General features: G+C 41.0%; 1 long non-coding RNA gene across 2 annotated transcripts in view; it reads left to right on the top strand.

Moving 5' to 3' along the window:
- LOC311514883 overlaps positions 1 to 12028 on the top strand; it is a 193359-nt gene that overhangs the window by 29370 nt on the left and 151961 nt on the right. For both annotated transcript variants that reach the window (XR_014709960.1, XR_014709961.1), the window contains exon 2: positions 11256 to 11406. This is a non-coding gene — a long non-coding RNA (uncharacterized lncRNA). The remainder of the gene's footprint in view (positions 1 to 11255; positions 11407 to 12028) is intronic.

Consider the following 12028-nt stretch of genomic DNA (forward strand, 5'->3'; position numbering starts at 1 on the left):
AGTAAGGTAGCTTTCCTTGCTGATCCCTCCCATCTTCCACTGCCTGTATGGTTTCTGCTTTTTCTTAATCACCTTTCTGAGATGCTTGCTCATCCAGCTTGATCTACAACTCCTGCCTATGAGTTTTTTCCCCTTACTTGGGATGCAGACTTCTGATAGCTTCTGCAGCTTTGACTTGAAGTAATCCCAGGCCTCCTCTGCCTTTAGATCCATAAGTTCTTCAGTCCAATCCACTTCCCTAACTAATTTCCTTAATTTTTGAAAGTCAGCCCTTTTGAAATCAAAAACCCTAGTCGCAGATTTATTTTTGTTTATCCTTCTGTTCAGTTTGAACTGAATTAGCTCCTGATCACTCGAACCAAGATGATCCCGTACAACCATTTCTTCTATGAGGTCCTCACTACTCACAAAAAACAAATCTAAAATGGCATCCTCTCTTGTCGGTTCAGCAACTACTTGGTGAAGGAATCCATCAGCTATCGCATCTAGGAAAATCTGAGCCCTATTATTATTACTAGCACTCGTCCTCCAGTCTATATCTGGGAAGTTAAAGTCTCCCATGATCACACAGTTTCCATTAGTATTTACTTCATTAAAAAGATTAAAGAGGGCTCTATCCATATCCAGATTGGATCCCGGCGGTCTGTAGCACACCCCAAGCACTATCCCAGGAGATAGTGGGGTGCATAGGTTGTTATACTTGAAGTGATGAACCTATTGCTTTATGTGCTGCACTGCCAGAGACACCGCCATTACAGATAATTATGGAAAATTGAAGTTGACTAGCTGTCCTGTAAGGTTCCGTGACACTTCAGGCCAAACTAGAGGTGTCTCCATTAAATTCCAAGGTTTGGTAATTGCTTAAGCATACTCTTGTAGCTAAAGCAAAGAACTGTGTGTTGAGGCAGATTATGTTCCCAATTTTGCCCCAGATTTCATCTGAAGACCTGAGTAAATTACTAAGCCTCTCTGTTCTTCTGTTTGTTCATCTGCGAAATGGGGCTAATACTTACCTATTGCCATGCTTGCAGCATTACGTTGAAATCTATGGATGGAAGTCACAGTAGAAATGCAAATCTTATTACAATGTATCAAATCGAGTTTATTTATACTCTCAGGGAAGTAGCTGCATAAATTGAGTTGCATGCCAGAAACTGAGCAGGAAGTAGACTGTTATGTCAACTCCAATCCCACTGTACCGTTGGGCATAAATTTCCCTCCCTCCCCTCCACTTACTCTCCAAACTGCTGTTGTAACATACCTGTACGCAACCGAACAGAATCTGTGATCAAAGGTTGCTGCTCACTTTTGTACTGTGTTTACACTGTGATTTATTTGGGATGAACAGTGTTATAAACACATTTATAAACTGAAGACTTATGCACCATAGATTACCCGTAACATTACTTTATGCAGTGTTCATACACACACAGCTAACCAACTTGTCTAAGGCACCCAAGCTCTCTCTTAGCTATCTGCTTAAAGTTGAAAGTTCCTCCTGCTTAAAATTTCACTGCCGACTTTTCATGGCAGTTGAAGCTCCTCAGTAGGAGAGTCTGAAGGTGTTTTGTGTCATAGTGACACTAAAATCTTGGTTTTACAATCTGGAAGCCCCAGAGCTGGGTTGCAGTTAATGACAATTTCTAAGGTACTAACACAGATCCTCAAACTCATTGTCAGAGATTCCCTCTGAGACATTAGTGCTCAGTCAAAGATAGGTAGACCTAATGATGCAAGGTAAGATGGAACTAGAAGATGCATGGCCTTCGTGGGTGCGTGATCAGACTATTGATAAATCAAGTCTGGCACCATATCTCTAACAGAAGCAAATAACTAATATTTTTGGGGAAGAAACTTCCCCACAATGCACCTGCCCTATTGTGCAGTGTTCGTACAGGAGCATGTTGCTGGAGGCTTAGGCAGAGGCCTCAGGAGGTTGGGGAGTAGGACTAGAGAGATGTAAATTTGAGAATTTGATGTAAGCCCTGTGGCCTGAAGCCTTGGTGAGAAGAGAACTCACTATTGTCATTTGTTGGTGAACTGGGAGAAGAGTGGCCCAGAACTGCAGATGGGCAGGGGGCTCCATGGGTGTCTGTTGGAGATCCAGGGTTCACTGGCATTTCAGTTTTATGTGATGATTTGGGGCACTTTGGCTAAAATTCAGTTTACGTTTTGAGTTTGGGGGAAAATGAACGCGGTTGACTTTGTTGGGTGATGAAGGGGCAAAGGAGCTATAATGACATGCCTGGGAGCACTCTGGCTGACTGCAGTCAGGCACAGTTGGGTTAAGGGAACATGGACGGAGCCAAAGGAAGGAAAGAGAGCGGGGAAAAGGGCTCTTGTCTTCTACTGGGAGTGCCTTTTTGGTGGTGAGGACTCTGATAAGGATCCTAGATACCACTGATTGCTCTCTAAGAGTGGAGCTGAGACTGCTACAAAATGGTGGATGGTGTAGAACAGCTTCAGAACAATGACAGCACAGAGCCGCAGCAGCACCTTTGAGGTGATGGATGGTACAGAGCAGCAGCAGGTGCCACAGAGCTAGGCAGCTTTGACTGAAACCACATAGAGCAGCAGCCAACTTGAGGGACTCTGCTATAGGATTCATACCCAGTAGTAGAGCCCCCAGAACAGCCCCAAAAGCATTGATTTGCTAGAATCCTTGGACTTCTTCAACCCAGGACAGCTAACTGTAAGTGGGAAGGATGGAAGTGGCAGAACACATCAGTCCACACACAATGGCCAAAGGAGGGCTGACATTGGCACTGCTGTTAAGACACCTGGGAGACTGACAGCATTGAATTTGTTGATCATTAATGGCTGGTTTTCCAAAATTCATTCTATTGCCTCCCCTTATCCCCGAAATGCAGTTCTTTGTTTCAATCCCTGGACTCAGTCCTTGCTAGTGAGGGAATATTGCCCATCAAGGGTGCCCAGGGTGGTGTATTCAGGTGCTCAGGTCTCTAGGTGTGGGTAGAGCCAGTGCTAAGTCTTTAGAAAAAAAAACCTTGAAAACTGAACCTGGTGCTTTTTGTTGCTGACTCCATCTGGCAGAAAGGTTGTATTTAAATAAAGTGTGCATTCATCCAGACACTTGCTGGGCCTGTTCTCTTCTCTCATATATGTCTAACCCGTTAACCTCACCAGTCAGAACTCCATGGAGGAGGAAATCAGGCCCTCTGTAAGTAAGTATTCAAACAGAGCACTGTGACTTGTCATGGTCATGAACTAAACTGGCAATAGAGAATGTTTATTTCCTGTTTAATTATTGTATTTGATTCATTTAATATCTCATGTTAGTCAATGTTTCTGCCCTTCATGTAAAAGACCTTCTCTAGTATTTTTTGCCTTTTCCTAATTATCAGGGTAGATAATTTTCTTTATTTACCATTTTCTCCAATGCTGATGTGATGTGATGTGAGGGGGGGAGCACTAATGGCATCTCTATACAACATTTTGTACTGTTAACATAGGATTTAAAAAATATTCACAGTACAACATGCTGTTTTAATGCTGTAATCCAATGTCAGCAGTTTTGTTTATCCCCTGATCTTGTGTGCTTAGCAGAAGAGTATGCTGTTCTTAAAACAAAAGCATTTCCTCAGCATCTGTCTTAAGTTAATGGGCTGTGTGCTTCAGGGAATTGGAGGATGGACTCTTCCCTCTCAAGAAGTGAAATGGAAGCCAGGCACTCCATGGACTTTAGTGCAATTGCTGCATCACACAAGTCTGTTGGCAGAGAGGGTTCACATAATCCATGGAACCATCATTCTCCTAACATTATCCACAAGCAAGGGGGATCCTTGTCCTATCCTCTGTGCATCAGAACCACACCAGTTCAACTGGTCATAAGCCATTGAGTTATGGTAAGGGCTACAAAAAAGTGTTTCACATTAGCTAAAATTTTCACCTATATCTGTTACATAATAGCTCAGTTGGAGATAATTAAATTGCACTTCACTAGAAGGATTTTTTCAGCTGTGCTCCAGCATTTTGCAATGTCCACCTTCATGTCCACTTGCCATTAGTCCAAAGCTGAGGTCAGTTCAGGGGTAGCATGAGCTGTTAGAGTAGGAGACTGGAATTCAGGCAATGTCTGTATTCTTCATTTGCAATGACTTGGTATGTAATTTGGGGAAAATAACAACCTCACTGTGGTTCAGCTTCTCTGTCTATGTATCGGGGATGATAATACTTCCCTTTCTTGAAAGTATTTCAAGCCTTGATAGTCAATTGCTTTGAGATTCTTGGATGGAGGAAGTTATAGAAACTAGAAGTATTAAGTCAATTACCTGTGGAGAAATGGGAAGGTGTTGAAGATTATAGCTTTTTGCATGGTGGTGACTACATATGAATTTCTGCTCTGTGCTGAAGGCCAGCACAAAGCTTATGTCCACTTAATTCTCAAAATGGGCCTTTGCCACAGGAGTGAATTTCTTTCTCTCACAACTTGGCTGTGCTGTGCTGCTGAACCAAAGGGTGTGAGGGAACTAGTCCCTGAGTAGTCAATTAGTAAATTTATTCCCTCAGTAAGCCATTAAATGTTTGTTTTTGCTAGAAATGGCAACATAACAGTGAGAAAATATTTCCCATGCTACATAATAGCCTCCTCTGAGAGATTAAATTAGCCTTTTTTGACAATTTAAGCGGTGGATATGTAAAACGTGTAAGATACAGTTGTGACAGTTAAAACCTGACTCTGACAGCTGCTGCTTGGTGTCTCAGAGGATGTCCCTACATGAACATATTTTTCCCTAGTGCACTGTGCGTGTTCTGCTAGATCACAGTACAGGAATTAGCCAGTTTAGACTATTTTAAAGACAAAATCCTTTGAGGAATTGTTGCTTATTTGGCCAGCATTGGAAAACATGAGTTACATTGAAATAACAGTTCCCAATTTAGTAATCAAGATTTATGGATGCATTGTGTGTTTCAAAATGTTAAGTAAACAAATGTGACTATTATCCACCTTTTTTATTTATGGGGGGGAGGGAGGGAGGGACAGTTCTGGCTCGAGCGAAGCGAATAAACCATTTGTCAGTTCACTGGCAATTGTGAAAAATAGAGAGAATGTGTTTCAGGTCAAACCAAAACCAAAATGTTTTAGGTGAATCAAAAGTAGAAAAAATTAAATGAAATGCTTTGTTCCTATTTTGACAATATAACCTTCACTGAATGGTTCAAAAGCAAAACTAAAGGAAACTTGAAAAAATGAAAATATGCTAAGAACCAAAACATTCAAAATGTTTCATTCTGAAAATTTTCAGAATGAAACATTTTGATTTTGTAGGGATTTTGTTTAGTTTTTTTCAACCAAAACACTAATTTATTAACAATTTTGGTGTCACCAAATTTGCATTTTTTTCACTGTGGGGAAAAAATGTTTTGTCAAAAAATTTCGCTTAGATCTAGTTCTGGCATCCCTGTAACATGGGACATTTTAAAGACTTCTCAGTGCTTTGGCAGGTTTAATAATCTGCTCTACAATGTTCATATTTAAAAGCATCACTTGAAGTGATGGAAATACAGTTGGAAGGTTCTGCAAGAAGATGCCTAGCTCATTTATGGCCTTATAGATAGACTGATTGTTTTAGGGAAGCATAATTCAGGAGTCTGAATTTGTTTTAAATCCAGACATGTTTAAGTAGCTACACCCAGGCTCTCCCAAAAAACAAGAATGGAGAATTGTGGTTTTCCATTTGTCCAATGAGAGAGAGGAAAGAAATGAAATCCCTTTTTCATTTGATACATTCGGAGGAACAGTTTTCAGAAGCAAAGAGAAGCTTTTGCTTGGAGGAAATTTTTCTGCTGAAGATGCTATTTACTTTTCAGAGTGGACACAGGATTTTCCATGAAGCAGTGTTCTCCTCTGACATGGCTTGTGAAGTGGTACAGGATTAAGCTGTCAAAATTCTTCCTGACACAATGCCTGTGTTGTCCGCTGCTTGTTCAGTCACAATGTATAGCAAACTGCTCAAGTCCAAAGGGGATACACATTCAAGTTGCAGTTAAACTTAAACTTAATTTTATACAAATATGATTTGCAGCACTGACATTATGGAGAGTGTCATGAAATGAAGCTGATCATCTCCTGGGGCCAACTTTTGCCACATGTGAGGTAATAGTTCTATTGACTTGAATGGGAGATCTTTCAGACCTATACGTTGCATGCACACCTGACTGCACATGGTTTCCATGTGGAATTAGGCCTACTCTGACTGTGTGCTGCAATGCTTAGCTGAACATTACACAACCCAGAGAGCAAGCCAGTGTTCCTTTTCTGTCCTTTTTCACTAGATCTCACTATTCAAAACACAAACATAAAGCAGGCGCTAGTATTCAAAAATGAACGCTGCACACAAAAATGGAATTAGCCAAACTTGTATTAAATACCCTGCTCAAAATATAAACCAGCTGTATTGAGCATCAGTACCAAGTGATTGCAACCGAGTGCTGCCATCAAGCTTGCATCAGAAGACAGAGTTGCAGGCCATACTAAGTTTACAAACTTACCCACCACAAGACAACAGCTAATGATTTTGTATGTAGTAGTCACTCTGGTAGCAGACTTTGGAATTTGTCAAGTTCACTATGATTTAAGCTTTAGGGGACCAAGCAGGATTTAAGGCATTGTCCAGTGTTATTTTTTAACTCGTTGAACCAGTGAATGTAGACTGAAATTACAATTAAGCAGTAGTCCAACTTCTTAAAATAAAATGTTGTGAGACCTTTATCACGGGCAGGTAAGTGAAAATGTAAGGGGCAGCTACCTAGCTAAGATATTTGGCATGTAGTACCAGAACAGTGTAAACATGGCAAAACACTTAGTGTGAATATTCCTTTTGTTTTATAAACTAACTTGCTTCAGGCGTGTCTGCATTTTTTTCCCCAATAATTTCCTAGTGAATGAGTTTACTGGTAGGAATGGTTGATGGAAATACTGAGTTTCAAATGAATATTAAACACATTTCAAAGAATGCAGAATTTATCAGACTCTGTATGCACACAGGGAAACATTTTAAGAGCTACTGAATTAGCTAACAGAACATACTATGTGACCCATGTCTAAGATACTAAGAAATATAGCTTCAAATTTAAAATATTGAAAACCAGCGTGGAGAGACTTAAAACTGTCTGTCTGTAGATGAATGATCTGATTGGTCACTGGCTTAAATTTTACTGTAGTACAACTCAGTTGATTCCAACGAAGTTCTGTTGGCCTAATAGGAGTAATTCACTGGCCTAAAGAGTTTGTTTCTTCAATAGAACAGAAAAAACCAAACATGAATAAGAAAGAATGAAGATACTTAGGGATAACTCTTGAATGGAATTGGGGCCTAATTGTTGTTTTGGATGGAGTACAGTGTACACAGATGAATATTTTATATTTAATTTCACACATGGAGGTATAGATGGCTATAAATAGTTTTGTAAGTAAAAAAATCATACAAAAAATGTAATTGAATGGGTATAGTATTTCCCAGAGTGTTTGTGTCTGATTTAACATATTTCTTCCCATACACATCCTAAATCAGATTATTGCACAGTTTGCAATTCAGAACACACTAAACTTGGTTGATTTATAAGTTCAATTTATTTTATATCCCAAAGTTTATTCATTTGCCAAATTTCATACGTTATAATGAAGGCAAGAGTCAGGTGACTGAATACTAAGGAGGATTTGAAGATAGTTGAATTGTGTGCCATTGATTAAATGTGTTTAATTTGAACCATAATTTGATCACTTGTTATCCAATTTTAAAAAGTCCAGATCTGAAGAAATCCATAATTAAAACACCCTATAGAAACCAAGTTACCGAGATAAATCTCAGGCTTAATTATATAATCACATGATATTTGGTAAAACGTGGTAAAACTTGATCTTCCTACAGTGTAACTAGGAAAAGTTACTTAGTTGCTTAGTTTATTCTGATCTTATGTAACGTTTTATTGATAGCCTTCTTCAGCTAACCCTGAATGACCTATAATGAGTGTACTCATGGTAGCGTATAACATAAGGGACCATCTCAGTAAATTAAGAGCTGGTAGCAACCTCCCAGTGTCACAGCAAAATGCCACATAGAATCATAGAATATCAGGGTTGGAAGGGACCTCAGGAGGTCATCTAGTCCAAACCCCTGCTCAAAGGAGGACCAATCCCCAATTAAATCATCCCAGCCAGGGCTTTGTCAAGCCTGACCTTAAAAACTTCTAAGAAAGGAGATTCTACCACCTCCCTAGGTAACCCATTCCAGTGTTTCACCACCCTCCTAGTGAAAAAGTTTTTTCCTAATATCCAACCTAAACCTCCCCCACTGCAACTTGAGACCATTACTCCTTGTCCTGTCCTCTTCTACCACTGAGAATAGTCTAGAACCATCCTCTTTGGAACCACCTCTCAGGTAGTTGAAAGCAGCTATCAAATCCGCCCTCATTCTTCTCTTTCGCAGACTAAACAATCCCAGTTCCCTCAGCCTCTCCTCATAAGTCATGTGTTCCAGACCCCTAATCATTTTTGTTGCCCTTCGCTGGACTCTCTCCAATTTATCCACATCCTTCTTGTAGTGTGGGGCCCAAAACTGGACACAGTACTCCAGATGAGGCCTCACCAATGTCTAATAGAGGGGAACAATCACGTCCCTCGATCTGCTCGCTATGCCCCTACTTATACATCCCAAAATGCCATTGGCCTTCTTGGCAACAAGGGCACACTGCTGGCTCATATCCAGCTTCTTGTCCACTGTCACCCCTAGGTCCTTTTCCGCAGAACTGCTGCCGAGGCATTCGGTCCCTAGTCTGTAGCGGTGCATTGGGTTCTTCCGTCCTAAGTGCAGGACTCTGCACTTATCCTTGTTGAACCTCATCAGATTTCTTTTGGCCCAATCCTCCAATTTGTCTAGGTCCCTCTGTATCCTATCCCTACCCTTCAGCGTATCTACCACTCCTCCTAGTTTAGAATCATCCGCAAATTTGCTGAGAGTGCAATCCACACCATCCTCCAGATCATTTATGAAGATATTGAACAAAACCGGCCCCAGGACTGACCCTTGGGGCACTCCACTTGATACCGGCTGCCAACTAGACATGGAGCCATTGATCGCTACCCGTTGAGCCCAAAAATCTAGCCAACTTTCTACCCACCTTATAGTGCATTCATCCAGCCCATACTTCTTTAACTTGCTGGCAAGAATACTGTGGGAGACCGTGTCAAAAGCTTTGCTAAAGTCAAGAAACAATACATCCACTACTTTCCCTTCATCCACAGAACCAGTAATCTCATTATAGAAGGCAATTAGTTTAGTCAGGCATGACCTTCCCTTGGTGAATCCATGCTGACTGTTCCTGATCACTTTCCTCTTGTGTAAGTGCTTCAGGATTGATTCCTTGAGGACCTGCTCCATGATTTTTCTGGGGACTGAGGTGAGGCTGACTGGCCTGTAGTTCCCAGGATCCTCCTTCTTCCCTTTTTTAAAGATTGGCACTACATTAGCCTTTTTCCAGTCATCTGGGACTTCCCCCATTTGCCACGAGTTTTCAAAGATAATGGCCAATGGCTCTGCAATCACAGCCGCCAATTCCTTTAGCACTCTCGGATGCAACGCGTCCAGCCCCATGGACTTGTGCACGTCCAGCTTTTCTAAATAGTCCCTAACCACCTCTTTCTCCACAGAGGGCTGGCCACCTACTCCCCATGCTGTGATGCCCAGCGCAGCAGTCTGGGAGCTGACCTTGTTCGTGAAGACAGAGGCAAAAAAAGCATTGAGTACATTAGCTTTTTCCACATCCTCTGTCACGAGGTTGCCTCCCTCATTCAGTAAGGGGCCCACACTTTCCTTGGCTTTCTTCTTGTTGCCAACATACCTGAAGAAACCCTTCTTGTTACTCTTAACATCTCTTGCTAGCTGCAGCTCCAGGTGTGATTTGGCCCTCCTGATTTCATTCCTACATGCCCGAGCAATATTTTTGTTTAGCGTAAGTAGCTAGCATGTATATTGTAAGGGACCATTCCAGGTAGAGGGATCCATTAAAATCTCTGCAGTCATAGGATAAAAACAGGGGGTTAGTGAGTTACAGATTGTTGTAATAAACCATAAATCCACTGTCTCTGTTCAGTCCACAATTTTTAGTGTCTAGCAACGTAATGCATTTAAGCTCTCAGGCTCCTCTTTTGAAAAGTTTCCTTTGAGGATGAGGATTGATAGATAAGATATAGGTGTCAACAGGCTACTATTCTGAAACCTATTCTTGAATGGTGCCTTACAATATGTGCTGACTACTTATGCTAAACTATCTGTTCCACTTTGCATTTTGCTGTGACGCTGGGAGTTCCCTTTCCAGACCTGAAGAAGAGCTCTATGTGGCTTGAATGAGTGTCTCTCTCACCAACAGAAATTGGTCCAATAAAAGATATTACCTCACCCACGTTGTCATTCTTTTAACTGGTTAATGTATTTTTATAAGTTGGTAAGACACCACAGTGAAATGACATTTTATTTCATATAATCCATAGGGCATTGTCACAGATGTACTGGACTAAATTTATGTTACATGTAAGTCACTGAACAAAGTGGACTTACACTAGGGAAAAAACTTGTTCAAGTATTTTCATGACATTTGAGTACTTAATGGCTCATTGTGTAGGTTGGGAGGGTCGCAGAGCTCCAGTCTGAGCAGCAATGAAAAGGTCCTGCAGCCCAAGCCAGCTGACATGGGCCAGCCATGGGTTTTTCTTTGCTGTAGACATACCCAATAAGGCATGCTCCCAAAATGAAGAACTGAGTCATTAGAGAGATGAGGGTTTAGAATAATCAACAACAGGGCTGAAAGTATTTGAAGTGGTGCAGGAAGCACTATTGGTCCTCCATGCATGCCTGATTGAAAAAGGGACTGGTTAGAAATTGAGTTACCGCATTGTTGGTTAGACATTTATTTCATCCGCATTATAGGTCTCCGAAATGAAGTGTAAAAATACACTGTCAAAATGTTAAGAAACACAAAAATGTCTTTTAAAAGAAGTAAACGGAGAGTAAACTGACCAGAAAACTAAAATAAACCAAATAAGAATGATAAGCAACATCTCTAGTTAGATTCAAGTTCATTGAATTCTAAAATAAAACTCACATATTTCTGTGAAGGGATTTGATACCTGTGGGTGCCTTCTCCAGACTCTCCTTATCTGATACTGAAAAGGCAAAGAGCGTTTCCCAAACTTTAAGCTTCAATATTTGCATTTTATTTTATTTTTTACTCTACAGGTAGCTTTCCTAAGGCAGATGCTTGAACCTAAAGAAGATCTTTCCAAAATGGCAGTGTTTATGTTTATCTGCATAAAATAATCGCCCACGCCAATGGAAAATGAATATAGTGGTACGATAACAGCAAACTGGGATCTACATTAACATTCAGGTAATAGATCATTAGGTTATCATTTGTTTAACAGTTCAGAATCGAATGACATTGACATGTTTCGCACTAAGTAATGCAGCAAAATGTGAAACTTAGCTACTTGTGACTTAAACTACTGGCCATATTGTTGAAGGGTTAGCTAAGGCTCACAGACTAACCTCATTCACCACCCCTCCTCCCCCAATTCTATTCTCAGATCCTTGAAATTCCACATATTCTGCAGGAAATTGGTGTTTCCTATGGGAACTAATTGATTTAAAGGGTATATAATCAGTGCCGCCCAGATGATTCAGGAAGCAATTTTGGGGGCCCCTTCCATAAAAAAAAGTTAGTTTTGCTGCCCCAAGCGGCGAAGAAAAAAAAAAAGAAAAACACAAGTCATGCCGCTGAAGAAAGAAGAGGACAGGACGACCCGCCACTGAATTGCTGCAGAAGACTGAAACGGAGCGATTGAGCTGCCGCCAAAGTGTCGCTGACAAGGAAGAGAGGGACTGAAAGACCCGCTGCTGAATTGCCACTGAAATTGGCCAGCCCTGTCTACGGTGCCTGGGGCTTGCCCTCCCTGTATATCATGCAGCTGAGGAGAAACTTGTGGGTTTTCGGAAGACATGGTTTTGCCACA

Source organism: Lepidochelys olivacea (assembly GCF_965140295.1).
Source record: "Lepidochelys olivacea isolate rLepOli2 genome assembly, chromosome: 1".
Lineage (NCBI taxonomy): Eukaryota > Metazoa > Chordata > Testudines > Cheloniidae > Lepidochelys > Lepidochelys olivacea.